The 14648-nt window shown below is 47.5% G+C and overlaps 1 long non-coding RNA gene across 3 annotated transcripts in view; it reads right to left on the bottom strand.

The window, feature by feature from the left end:
- Positions 1 to 99: 99 nt before the first annotated feature.
- LOC128849486 (uncharacterized) overlaps positions 100 to 14648 on the bottom strand; it is a 48324-nt gene continuing 33775 nt past the window's right edge. For 2 of the 3 annotated variants that reach the window (XR_008447412.1, XR_008447411.1), the window contains exons 2-4: positions 3088 to 5872; positions 2188 to 2234; positions 100 to 2088 (exon numbers count right to left, since the gene is read on the bottom strand). This is a non-coding gene — a long non-coding RNA (uncharacterized LOC128849486). Of the gene's footprint in view, positions 2089 to 2187; positions 2235 to 2542; positions 5873 to 14648 lie in introns of all 3 variants that reach the window. The other variant, XR_008447413.1, reaches the window with a different exon arrangement.

Consider the following 14648-nt stretch of genomic DNA (forward strand, 5'->3'; position numbering starts at 1 on the left):
TGCAAGGCTGTCTTCAGTTTTACATTCCCCCTAACTTTTACATGGAAAGTAAAGATCTTGAATGAATTGGAGGTGTTATTTACAGAGTAAATTTATAGAATAAATCCCCACATAGCCCAGCCTTTATGGGCGTAACAAGTTGCTGTCTAGCTGGGGATGTGTTCCTCGTATGCTGTAGCTGTTCAGGGAGTTTAGTTTTTCTCCCCATCCTGAAGCCAAGTCAAATGCTTTTGCCTTTTCCCTGTTGACTGCTGGGCTGCTGCCTGGGCAGGTACCTCACCTCTCCTTGGTGGTGTGTTCCTACTCTGCATGCCACAGCGCTAGCAGCAGCGCTAGCTTTGCTCCCACTTCTTCTGGCAGGAAAGCTACTCCTGCTCGAGACCTTTTTTGCACAGACCTGATGGCAGAGATATGAATGCTAGTGCTACCTCAGTGTGTGCTTTTCGGAGTCAAAGTGCCCCTGTTGGAATTTAGCTCTATGAAAGTCAATACTTTCTTAAAAACAAAAAATCAGAGCCCTGTTATTGGAGATGGCAGTGGCTGAAGGTGATAACCCAAAGAGGAAGGGTGCTTGCAGAACGGGCAGGGGTCCTGCTGCTGTTTAATGCTGTTCCTGGCTCCAAGTAGGTATACCTCTTATGCAGCTGTGTGGAACTCCCCTAGTTCAGTTTCTTGAATTTCCAGACAGTTCACTGACTGCCTAATGAAACTGTATTAAAAGATAAATGGTAAAGCCATGCTTATGCCAAAATATGGAGGTTACAAAGCAATATACGTTTTCACAGTGTATGGCAGTCACGGCAAGCTTCCTAAAGGTGCTGACAATGAAACTTCTCATTAAACAAAACTGTAATTTTCTTACTGCTTCCTTCAACATCTTTTGAGACCAAAAACGTTGTCAGGTTTCATTAAGCTGTACTTAATCAGTCTCTCTTCATAGCAAATTCAACCGCAGACCACTTAGTCTCTCAAGTCCTGTGCCACTGATTAAACACTTGGCCTAGCCTAGCACACAACATACCCTTCTATTTCAAAGTTTTCCAAACACTGAGATTTGGGATACTTTCCAGTGGTATTTGCCTGAACTGTAGAAGACCTGTAAGACCAGGTAAAGCTGTCTTGTGCCTCCTAACAGGGGAGATGCATGCCAGCTAGGCAAGGGGAAAGTATGCTTATAAAATGATTTTAAAACAGCTCAAGCACTGCTTCACCAGTAAATTCATTCAGTGCCTAATAATAATGGCACATTAGCGTCTAATTAAACATTAGGCCACAGTGATGAGTCCTTATTTTCCATGCAGTCTTTCACAATAACATAGGAGGCAACACAACAGGCACTGGAGGAAAAAAAAAACCAACTCAAAAATGACAAAGGGATTGCATGATATTCTGCCAGCAGTGGAGTGGGTATTTGTCCCTGTGAACCAGCCTTTCTTGAGGGCAGGAGGGGTGAATGAGGGCTGCTAATTTAGCACTAAGGCAACAATTATGATTACTGTTCTGTAAAGGTCTCCTGCAGGTGACTTTCCTGGTCAGCTGCATGCTGCTGAAGTCCCGTCTGAACTGCTGCTTTGAAGCTTACAGGCATTTCTTTGCCTCTAGCTAATCTTAACTATGTTATTTTAAAAAATACCTGAAAAATATACAGAACAACCTAATGGCAATGTCACACTTTGTTGCTACTTCCCCCCCCAAAAAAAAGCCTCTAACACAAGAAAAAAGAAATCCCCAGACCCTACGATAAATGGCACACTCAGTATCACTTGACTGCTTTTCCCTAGCTGAGTTGGCAGGTTAAACTCAGCTGCCCAAGTCTGAAAGGAAATTTGTTCCCCACACCACTTTCTGACAGCTTCCTTCCCTAGACTTTAGCTCATGCCATGATGGAAACCAAGGCAACACTGTGAACCAGCTTCTAAGCCGCAGGCTCTGCCCTCTCACCAGCCAGCTCCAGCACCCACAAAACTCCCTAAAATATGCACAACCCCCTGCATACCTGGGAAGTGGGTGTGAGAGGTGGTGTGAAGGCACTGAGGGCTCCAAGGAGCTGAGCCTTGCTTCAGGTCCCCCATGCTGCCCAACTGCTCCCTGGGAGAAGAAAGGGTTATGAGACAAACATAAGCTCTGCTTGCTTGCCTCCAACATTGGTTCGAGTTTGCTTGCAGGATTCCTGCATACATCACTCACCTGCTTCCTTAGGGCTTCTGACTATGGCCCCAGGTGGCTATTTCAGCCTAAGGAGTAACAAAGGCAGAAGAAAAAAAAAAGATACAGTGAAACAGTATTAGGGACCATAAGCTTCACCTTTTCATCTCTAGACGTGATTTTTCAAGCAGGTCTATGTCTGCAGTACTGTAGTCTGGGTTTCTGCCAGCAGACACTGGTGCTGGCTCCCCGTGCAGGAGCCCCAGCTGCAGGGAAGGTGCCTCACACCATCCTCATTCCTCGCTCCTCCATCCCAGCCTCCAGGGGATAACGCAGCCCCTGATGCATTACCTGTCTTCCCAACAGTTTGTTCCCAGCACCCAGTAGCTTTATTTACCTGCTACTTAGCATGAGGCGCTGCAGTGCCGTGTTTCTACAGGTCTTGAGAAGACTCGACAGGCCTGTGGTTCAAACATGCTAGGCAGCGAGGGGAGAGAATTGCTGGGTGATTGCAAAGAGGCCCGGAGGCAAACCTCAACCCTTTCATTCCTGCCTCCTCTCTTGCACCACCTTGGCTCTACACAACAAGGTTGTAAGAAAAACAAGGCGTGTGGGAGCTGCTCTGCGAGGTCTCCTTTAGCAGAGAGGTCTGGAGGGGAACACATCTGCTCTCCTCCATGCTCTTTTAACCCCAGGCTGTGTGGTGTAACGTGCAGTCCTCCCTGAAAACGCAGAGAAAGCCTTTGGGTGCTGTGGTGCTCTGCTGCTGAGTTGCAAACCTGCATTACCTCCCTGTCTACCCCTGGGCCCAGCAGCTGACCTGATCCTGCCACCCCTGCACCTTGGGGATCCAGCCAGGACCCCAGCTGCCTTTCCTCTTCCCTCCCCATCTCAGATAGGGAGGGCTTTCTTAAAACGGTGTTGATTTTGAAGGAGACTCACACAAGCAACAAAGAGAGTGCTGGGCTTCTTCACATGCCAGTCCTGCAGCCAGCGGCTTGAGATGATAAGGTGTCAGGAGCACTTATCCCATCCTGCTCCTTGGCCAAAGCCACCTCCACACGCGCCCAGGTCTCTGCCTGAAGCCTTCAACTGCTTTTGCCACACTAGCTCAGTACATATTGTGTATTGGCACTACTCCGCTCCTCTTCCTCTCCCTGCTTTTGGGGCGCACTTGAAGCCGGCGGCTGTGACAAAACGCTGAACACCAGCACTCCTGTCACCAACCCAAGCAAGGGAGAGGTTCACAACCCAAAGTGAGTGCTGATTAAACAGAGCAGCGTAACAGCACAGGAAGCTCTTTCAAGAGGCGAGGCAGCAGCAGGCAGATCCCAACATGTTGGGCTCTTGCAGTTGCTCGGCGGCTGAGCATCAGGGACTGCTGGCAGCATGTTGCAGCATGGCTGTTGCTGGGAAGAACTTGCTCCTGCACCAGGAATGTCCTGAGCTTTGTAGGGAACCACATGGCAGGCATTTGAGCAAAACCAGGGTTTAAAATCACTGCTGCCACCACCTTATCTTCCTTGTGCTTTCAAAATGCCATGGGGGAGGCTTCAGGCTTTTCTCTGCAGTTATGTAGAGCGAAGACCATTTGAAAGCTAACAAAGAGCAACCAAGAATCTTCACAGATACATCTTGCTCCGTGAGGCTCAAGTAGAAACATGCAGAAGATAGGTACTGCAGCTGTGGCAATGGCAAGGGAAAAGTTGCTCTACACTCTTCCCTGGAAGAGCAGAGAAGGGCCTGTTTGCAGGCACGGCTCCCTGGGGCAAGTTCTGCCCCATGGGCAGAGAGTTACCCTTGACCACAGCAGGAATAAGGGCCCACAGGCTGCAGACTCACAACACGCACGAGAGACAAATTTGCCTGACGAGTCCCCCCCAGTCTTCGTCACCTGATCAGATCAGAGGAAATAAATGCTGGCAGATCCAGTTTTCATAGGAGGTCACACCCTGACTCTGCCTCAATAGGGACCAGGTCCAATACATTTCCTTTTTATCTATCTAAATATAATTGCTTTTCTTAGACCACTGACAGGCAAAACATGCCAAGTCCTGTGCTGCCATTACCGATTTCTGCCACGTGTTTTAAAACCCTTGGTGAGGCTGGTTTTGTCCAAGTATCGTCTTGCTCTTTGCAAAGATGCTTAGGTAGGGGCATCATAGGAGGTTAAACAGCCCACAGTTATAGTAGACACTGGGAACACTTATTACAGAAGCTATATCCAAAGGGACATGTGCGGTGGAGTTTAGACATTTGCAAAATTGAAGTCCAGAAGTCTGCATGTGGTGATGATGAAGGCTGATTTCAGCCTAACCTGAAGTCCTTCTGCCAGCCTCTGGAGCTCACAAAAATCTCCAACATTTTCCTTTAAAATAAATAAAAAAATAAATAAATTTAAAGTCTAATCAGCAGCAGTCCATCCCAGTTTGAGGATTATGTTAGATGCTTCAGAAAAGCCTTTATTCCCCAACATCTTCACACTTGATTCCAGTTCCTGAACTCAGCAGCATCCCTGTGCTTGGCACAGCTAGAGTGCAACTTGTATAGTACCCTAAGTGGGAGATACCAGGATTTCTCCTCCTGTTGAAGCTCCTTTTCTTTTTTGACACAGAGACACACAAGTCTGTGCCCTAATTGATCTTCTCTGCAGGGAGCAGTAGGGAAAAAGAGGAGAAGGAAGCTGCACTGCACGGCTGCTGCTACAGCGGTAGCTATGGCCTGGGGGAACAGAGCAGCACAGGGCCACTGACCACTGAAGAGCAGCCAGGACTTCCTGTTTCCACTTGATCTAAACCCAGATTTGGATGGTGGTTTATTAAGTACAGGTGGTGCTGCTCCATTGCTCTCCAAGTCAAAGCACTTTCAGGACCACCCATGTTCTTCCCTCGCCCTTTGGGCTCCTGACACATTTCTCAGCGCACCAATTGTCAGGGAAGAAGTTGGCTTTAGTGCAGCAAACCAGCGCAGACACAGTCAAGCTTTCTGGCCACAGCTACAACCTGCAGCATGTATCACCTTCCCTTTTACCACGGCAGTGTCTTCTCTTCTGAATGGGTCCCAGCTCTGAGACACTTTCAAAGCAAAAATCTTTGCAGAGTTGGAAATGAGCAGCTCATTTCTCATTCTTGGCTCTGGCAGCTTTGGGGAAAGAGAGAGGTACAGAACTGCTCCTGGCATTCCTTTCCCGGTGCCACGGCAGTGCTAAGGATATGGCCCAGGACGTGCTTTCAGCAGAGCATCCCTTTGTCTTCCTCCTCGTGGGCCTGCTGGGAACTAGGCTGCTCCCCAGCAGCCCTTTGCCCTGAGCGGTGAGCAAATCCAGGCAGTTTGCACAGCATGTGCCGGCACGCACCACGGTACAGGTAGCTCCAGCTAACTGCCGCCTGCATTTCCACTGCAGGAGTCTCCTGCCCAGACAAGGCTGGCTGAGGTTTTCCAGATGGCTTTCTGTCAGGGAGGCAGTATTACAGATGCCACTGGACTTTCTCCGTTCGTTTCTGCCCCATTAGTAACCAAAACAACTGCTCCGGCCTTAATTCAGGGTAAAGCCCATTGGTGAAGGCAGCAGTAATTAGCTGTGCTGGCAGCACACTCAGCAAAGCAAAATGGCTAGGTAGTCATCACATCCCATAGCCAGACAGTGCCAGTGGGGAAGTCGAGGAGTCCCTGATCCCCTCCTCCCTTCCTCTGCGCTTTCCTTGACTGTCGATCAATTGCTCCCTTCCTAGAGGAATTAAAAGAAAAAATAAACTTAAAGGCTAACAAACGCAGAGGAACACACAGGCTTCTTCCCGTTAGTGGAGATGTGTGCCTGAATGGGGGAATCCCACTTCCCCCACTACTGGGGTGCATGCTGGCAGCCAAAAGGTGAAGTGGGGCTGGCTTGGGGTCAGGCAGAGGGTACAGCTCTCTAGTGACAGCACAGCTAGCCAAGCTCACCCTCAGAGGAAGACTGCTCTGTTATGTGCTGTTTTGGAGGCTGTGGGATTGTGCCAGTTCCCAGTCAGAGTCTCTCCGGGGTGGAATGAGTCTAGGAAAAGCTGCTCTGGGGGATGCTGTCATTCCCTTAACAACAGCAACCCACCTACAAGGGAGTTTTACGCATCTAATTCCCATTAAAACCAGAGGGATACTGATCTAAGTGACTTGGCTGGTGTTGTACTTGATGCCTGCAGGCATCTGGGATTGCTCCTTCAGATGCTATCTCCTGTGCTCCCTCCTGCCTCATGCAGGGGCCAGGTTGGGGGAATGCACTAGGACACCCTGCAGTTTTCCTTCAACTAACAGCCCTGTGAACGTGTTAAGGCACCCAGGAAAAGCCCCACAGTGCTTAAAGGCAGACTTGTTTCTGTGTTAGTTTACCAGAACTGTGCTCCGAGTTGTGCCATGAAGAGCCCTCATGCACACCAGCAATGTGTCCCCTTTGGAAGCGCAGTGGCAGAGTGCTCCCTCAGCCCCTCTGCTCAACCGCTCTGAAGCAGACGGTGTCACAGGCTGGCATGAGCATCACAACGAAGTGGCACAGCTTATGGGAGAAAGACCCGATCTGGTGATCAGCCCTGTGGCAAACACACAGCAACCCTGGCTGCTCCTGCATCCCTGCTGCTGTTTGCGAGCAATTAACAGGGACGTGGGACAGGGTGAGGCTGGGTGAGGTCGGAGGCCAGAGGCAATAAGGATGGGATGTCAAGCTATTTTGGCTTTTTAATGTGGCTCTTTCTTAACTGTGATCACAGGGATGGTTGGGTGCCCATGCATGTGTACCTACCTACACAGGCACACGCGCTTGCCTACCTGCACAAGCAGCCTTATAGGCGCACACGTGCCTGCTCTCTGCCTGCACACACACAGGCATGTGTCTTCACACACACTTTCACAAATGCAATATTCATTTCTTATTTTCATGGTAAAAAGTAGCCACTTTTCAAGGCAGGGAGCTCTCAGACAACCCAACTCACCCTTGTCCAAACCACAAGCAGGGTTTTAATTCTTCGTTTTCGGAAACAGACCACAAAAAATACAAAGGAGATCGCAGTAATGCATCGCTGCTTGTGCGCTGCTTTGCTAATATAATCCCACTGACCACTCAGTACCAGAGCAGTTTACAACTTTCCCCTTTCGCTACTGCATCCCAGGTTCCTATGGTCTATCAGGACATCCAGATGGCTAAAAGCTGCCTCAGGGCATATCCGATGAGGCTGGCTACAAGTTTGAGTAAGACACATCACAGCACTCCTGCAACCCTGTAATCCACTCCTGTGATATACTGCTGCTGTCAGGAAGAAATCAAATCCCAGCTGCAGAAGAAATAGGAAGAAACACCCACTCATTGAGCCACGAACACTGGTACATTTGTTCCCATTCAGGTATTCCCAGCCCAGTAAACACCATATGGATCAAGCTAGCTTTCATGAAATTCAGTGTTTTGCTTCAGAGTTTCCCATATTAAACGATGAAGGAAGAATCAAAACATAATCCTGCTTTAAGCAGCTAGGAAATAAAGAGTTCCTAAGGAAAATGCCTTTCACATCCTAGTCAGTCATCACATTGTTCACATTGCCTGTAATATATATGTAAATATCTCCAGAATCCTACACTGTTCTTAAAAGTTACCCTTTTTAAAAAAAGTATTTCATGGAATCACAGAATGTCCTGAGTTGGAAGAGACCCATAAGGATCGAGTCCAACTTCTGTCCCTGCACAGGACAATACCGTAATTCACACTGTGTGTCTGAGGGCCTTAACCAAATGCTTCTTGAATATTGTTAGGCTTGGTGCCATGACTGCTTCCCTGGGGAGCCTGTTCTAGTGTCCCACAGCCCTCTGAACGAAGGACCTTTTCCTAACATCCAACCTAAATCTCTCCTGGCACATCTTCCTGCTATTTCCTCAGGTCCCGTTTATGCATACATAAATATTTTATGTATATAAATATTATATTCATATATATATGTATGCATACTTATATATGTGAAAAACCTTGAAAGCATGTATTTGATCAGTCTAAAGACATGCTGCCTTTGGATTCTGCTTCTGCCTTCTGTTGTGGCAGAGTAAGTTGTCTTCTAGCAGCCACATGAGATATGGGATACAAACTCCATAGTTATTTATTGACAACAGCTCCAAACCCATCCCATCCTAACAATCCAAAGCCAAACCCAGCAGCAGTGACTTGGGTTCAAAACGGTACATGCAGCTGCAGCTGCTGCTCCTGCATCACCAAAAACTGGAGGAGCTGGAGTAACTTATTTACTTTAGACATTATATCTTTGCAGTCGTGTGCTCCTCCACATGTACCCCAGCTGCCTTCTTCAACATATTTTTTAAAAACTGTCTCTGCTGTTGCAGTCATAGCCTCAGGTTGACACTAAAGGGCAGCCTTTGTCCCAGAGAGAAGGTATTTACCAAGTATTTCTTACATCCATTGCAGACTTATGCATACCTACACAGAGTCAGTGGTCAGTCTCAGTGCTAGACTCTTTTTACAAGCAGCAATGTATCCAAAGCTCCTCCTGCCCTTTTGCTTGTTCCCCAAGCTCTGTTTGTTTTCCTGGGTTTGCTTCAGGTCCTAAATACATTCCACACTAACAAAATTTACTGGAAACCAAGATGCAAGGGGCAAAAATTTCCAATCAGGGAGATCATGGCCCCCGACAAAGCTAGGTTATTTATCTCAGCTAAAAATGTCCCCTTGCCCTGTCCCAATATCTGGTGTGTGCTGAAGTCTCCATATTGAGCCCTGACTACTCCCCACTTGCCATACAGGGAGAGGCAGCTGCACCCTATCAGCATGTCAGAGGATTATGACTTCCTTGAAGATCTCCCGACTGGTTTTAATTACCTTACTTGATCAGATATCGAAGCTCCTCTGCCAATAGTAGGTGAAAGGAGCAGTCCCAGATGGGGACAAAATGAGTTCCTGGACAAGGCTGTCACTGAGCCTCCAGGCAGTGCTGCCTGCAAGAGGAGCAAGCCCCAGCACCTTAATTTCTGGAGACGCCTGTTTTGTGGAAAGCAGCAGGTCAGCCCTTGCAAGATGCTGGGCTTTGGGAGCAGCTCTGCTGCTCCTCGCAAGAGGATGGAAGGTGGGCGAGACAGAGGAGGAAAGTCATTGCTGTTGCTGTTGGAGCTGCCAGAAGCCCAGAGCCAGCCTCAGGTTTTGGGTTTCCCCCCTGCCTCATGCTTTTAACTCCTTAATGACCTTTCCGAAAAAACAACCCGATCCTCCTATTTTGCCCAAAAGGCTTTTGGCCAACAGTAGTGAAATTAACATGTCAGTACAAATATGTCTGTTGCCAGCAGAATTGTGACATGGTTAATATGTAATGAGGTATTAATATTATATTATGACATACTTAAGATCACCAGGTTTCCACTGAATATGTAATTGTTGAGGAGAAGCCAAGAAATAATCCTTTAACTATGCATTAAATTTAGTCCTATTTGGTATCCCATCCCTCACTCAAGCCTATGAAAGAGCCTAGGCCAGGAAGCTATCCTTGTTCCTAACCAGAAATGGTCACATACAGCAGTGATATTTGTCCAACATATAATCAAATAAGAAGTTTTGAGTCTCTCCAAGGAATGTCTGCTGCAAAACAGAGCCCACTTTGTGCCTAGGTTACATTAGATGACATTCCCTTGTCTTAAAAGGTCTGTGAACATGTCTGTCCTCCCTTATCTTGATGTCACTCTTGACTGCAAACTTAACCCAGCAGATTTAAAGACAGCTCCTAGATGCCTACAATTGCTTGTTCTGGAAAGCAGCAAGTGCCGGGAGTGCTGCCACCACAGGGTGACTTGGCTGTGCCTTCTGGTGTGTAGGTGTGCCTACAGCTCCCACACATGCCAACAGCCCAATCTGCCCTTCTTTTCCCTATATCATCGAATCATAGAATTATAGAATGGCTTGGGTTGGAAGGGACCTCAAAGATCATCCAGTTCCCACCCCCTGTGATGGGCAGGGACACCTCCCGCTAGATCAGGCTGCCCAAGGCCCAGTCCAGCCTGGCCTTGAACACCTCTAGGGATGAGGCCGCCACAGCTTCCCTGGGCAACCTGTGCCAGTGCCTCACCACCCTCATGGTGAAGAAATTCCTCCTTATATGTAGTCTAAACTTGCCCCTAACCAACTTGTAGGCATTCGCCCTTGTCTTATCACTACATGCCTCTGTAAGAATTCCCTCCCGAGCTTTCTTGTACACCCCCTTCAGGCACTGGAAGGTCACTGTAAGGTGTCTTCGGAGCCTTCTCTTCTCCAGGGTGAACAACCCAAACTCTCTTAGTATGTCCTCCTATGGGAGGTGCTCCAGCCCTCTGATCATCCTTGTAGCCTTCCTCTGGACCTGTTCCAACAGTTCCATTTCCGTCTTACACTGAGGATTCTAAAACTGGATGCAATACTCCAGATGAGGTCTCACAAGAGAGGAACAGAAGGGCAGAATCACCTCCCTTGACCTGCTGCCCATGCTTCTTTTGATGCAGTCCAGGATATGGTTGGCCTTCTGACTTGCGAACGCACATTGACGGCTCATGTTGAGCTTCTCATCAACCAGCACTGCAAGTCCTTCTCTGCAGGGCTGCTCTCAATCACATCATCCCACATTCCTGTATTGCAACGGCGGATTGCCCTGACCCAGGTGCAGGACCTTGCACTTGGCCTTATTGAGCCTTATGAGATTCACACAGGCCCCCTTCTCCAGCTTGTTCAGGTCCCTCTGGGTGACATCCCATCCTGCCGGTGTGGCAACTACACCACTCACCTTGGTGTCATCTGCAAACTTGCTGAGGGTGCACTTGATCTCACTGTCTGTATCATTGACAAAGATATTAAATAGCACTGGTCCCAGTATGGACCGCTGAGGGACACCACTTGTCACAGATATCTTATCTGGACATCAAGCTGTTGACCACTGCTCTCTCAATATGACCTTTGAGCCAATTTCTTATTCACTGAACAGTCCATCCATCAAATCAATATCTCTCCAATTTAGGGAGAAGGATCTTGTTGGGGACCGTGTCAGAGGCCTTACAGAAGTCCGGATAGATCACATCTGTTGGTTTTGCTGTGTCCACTGCTGTGGTTACCCCATCATAGAAAGCCACTAGGTTGGTCATACAGGACTTGCCCCTGGTGAAGGCATGCTTCCAGCTGCCCCTGGAAGAGTGTTTAAGCCTGCTATCTTCATCTCCTGGTCCTCTTCTGGGTCTTGCCCTTTGAGTTGTCGGTGACTGAACACAGGTGAAACCTCAATGACTCATGGGGGCAGAGGACAATGAACACAAGGGGTGTTTCAGCCCCTGGTGCAGGTTTTTCCTCCCCCCTGTATCCTGCAGGGCGGTGTGCTCTGAGGATTGGAGGCATTAAGTGTCTGTTGCTCCAGAGAAGATGTTGCAGCATTTTGCAGGAGTACAGCTGCCAACAACCTCTGTAACTCAGTTTACCTGTAACTCAGCCCAGTCACTGCAGTATTCCCTCCTTCTCCGTGCGGACTTTCTCCTTTTCTTCTCTGCCACCTATGATGAAGGTACCCACAGATCCTTCCTTTACTTCCTCCTGCCATGTCTGGGCCAGGTTATTAAGGAACTCGCTCTAGCAGCAGTGAAATGGGGTGACACACTGGAAACATTAATTCAATGAAAAATAAAGCAAACAACTCCTGAAACAGAAATGTGGAGGAGGAAGAGAAGAGGGAAAAAAAAATCCAGCAAGCAGCTGGGAGAGAAAAGCACATTGTGGAATTATGCAGCATCTCTGTAACAAAATCAGTTATTCAACTCCCTGTGAGGGCACCTATTTTCATTAGTCATAGGGTATTAATTACACAAGTCAGGGGGTTTTTTTGAGTCTTTGAGATTACAGCTCAACATCTGCAGCAGGTAGCTCAGCAGTGCTTTGCTGCCTCCACTGCCCCCAACACAGCCTATTCAATTTTCTCCTCCTATCTAATTATGACAATTACTTTCTTTATTTCCCTTTACTTCCATTGTTTGAGTGGCTATTACAGCTTTAATGTTCTCTCTTGTAACAAAGTTATTCTCTGCAAAGACCCCACCCAAGATGGCACCATGATATCAAGCCGGTATCAGGTAACAGCACTGCAGCTGAAATCAGCTCTCCACCAGGTGTTTTTCTGACAGCTCCTAAGAAAAAGGAGTTTGTGGGTTTGTTTTGTTTTCCTCTGATGGCTGCATCTCTCTGTAGTCCGCTCTTCCATGCCTTCCTGCTCAGCACGTGTTGGATGAACATGGATGTGTGGTCTCAGGCATTTTTTTCCAGAAGTGACAGGTGTCGTGGGGAAGGGCTTGACCAGCTGCCTGAGCACAGCATTCCAGGTCATCAAAGCTGAAATCCATGGCACCAACTGTCTAAATATCTCTAAGGACTTGTTGCCTACAGCCCTCCTGCAGCAGGACCAGGCAGGCACTGCCTCATGGGCTCCCTTCCCACACATCCCAGATTACAATGCAGGGGCATGGATGCAAACCACAGCAGGTAATGTGCTTATTAATTAATTACTGAGAGTGCCAACAAAGAACCAAATGAACGCATTTGCAACTGCTGAAATACCAAGTCAGAGACTAATAAAATAGGGGGAATAAGGCTAGGCAGGAACACTCGATCACAGTTACTTAGGTTATTCATTAAATATGAATTTTCCTAGCCAGGTGAGATGTAGCAGACCCAGCTTTAGGTCTCTAATACGCTGCGTGTAAAAGCTTCCTCAGCAGTCAGTGGAGAGAAAAAGAAGAAAGCACAGAGGTTTGTTTGTTTATTTATTTATTTATTTATTGATCCATCCCACCTTCCTTGGACACCAGCCTATGTCTCTGGGTGAGCTGAGTGCCCTGCACTGACCAGAGCAGGAGAGCAGACTGCCCAGGCTAACCCTGGCAAACCAGGCCAGCCAAAGTAAGGAAAGCCGAATCCCACCGAGGCTACCTTGTTGTTAAAACAGTCCCAGGAAAGGCTTGACAAACCTGATTGCCTTCTACAACAAAGTAACTTGCTCGGTTGATGTAAGGTGAGTGGTGGATGATGTCTAGGTGGATTTCTCCAAGGCTTTTGATATAGTTACTCATAGCCTCCTCCTAGAGAAACTAATGCATAACGATCTAGACAGGGGATTTGTGTGGTGGGTTGGGAACTGGCTGACAGGTCAACCCAAAAAGGGGTGATAAACAGCTTCTTTTCAAACTGGCAACCTGTCACAAGTGAGGTCCCCCAGGAGTCAATATTGGGCCCAATGCTGTTTAATATCTTCATAAGTGATCCGGATGATGCGACCAAGTGTACCTCGATGAATTTTGCTGATGATACCAAACTGAATAAGGAAATGGACACTTTGGAATTGAGAGCCACCCTGCAGGAAGGCCTTGATAGGCTGCAAGAGTGGGCTAAAAAGAACCTTATAAATTCAACAAGGACAAGTGTAAGGTCTCACACCTAGGAAAATAAAATCCAGGAGTGCAGCACAGATTGGATGTACCTGGCTGGGGGGAGTTTCTGTGGAAAGGAACAGTGGGAGTCCTAGTGGCCAACAAGCTCAGTATGAGTGAGCAGTGTGCTGGTGCAGGAAAGAAAGCCAACAGGATGCTGGGTTGCCTCAAGGACATCACCAGCAGAGATAAAGAAGTTGTTATCTCACTCTACTCAGCACTTTTCAGGCCATATCTAGAATACTGAGTTCAGTTTCAGCCCCCGCTATAGAAAAAATATGTGGAAAGGCTAAAAGAACTGGGTTTGCTCAGTCTTCAGAAAAGGCTTAGGGGAGATGTTATCACCATATTATGGTATTTAAAGGGTGGCTACAAAGAACATGGAGACTCCCTTTTTACAAGGAGTCATATGGAAAAACAAGAGGTAAGTGGGTACAAGTCAGTCCTCAGAAGATTCTGACTGGGCAGAAGAGGAAAATTTCTTAAATCAAAATAATCAGCCATTGAAATAACCGACCCAGGGAAGTGGTATACTCCCTAACATTGGACATTTTTAAGATTCAGCTGGACAGAATTCAGAATTGTCTAGACCATGCTTCTGCCAAGAAAGGTTGGACCACATGATCCTTGAAGTCCCTTCCAACCTGATATTCTATTATCCTATGAAGATGATCGGGGGTACATGGGCAAGGAGGCGGGTTTCTGAAGGTGTGTAGATAATTCTGAAATTGGCTGAGGGTGCCTAAATGTAGAGAAGGTCATGGCTAGAGGGATAGGTTGAATGATCTTTTGGTATAGGTGGGTCTGAGGAAGTTCAGAACTGAATTAAATGCAGCCTGAAGACAGGGGACAAGGCAAGGTGCCAGCGGGGATTATCAGCATGTGCTTTGCATTGGGCTATTCTGCAAAGGCCAGAGACAGGGTTAAGAACCACAGGATTGAAAGAAATTACCTGAACAATGTTGCCTAGAAGGTGAATGCAAATAACACAGCTATTCCCATTCATCCTAGACAAAGATAATTCATCCAGTGTTTCTGGCACCAGTCTCACATTTAGTGAT

The sequence above is a fragment of the Cuculus canorus genome, chromosome 1 (assembly GCF_017976375.1).
Source record: "Cuculus canorus isolate bCucCan1 chromosome 1, bCucCan1.pri, whole genome shotgun sequence".
Lineage (NCBI taxonomy): Eukaryota > Metazoa > Chordata > Aves > Cuculiformes > Cuculidae > Cuculus > Cuculus canorus.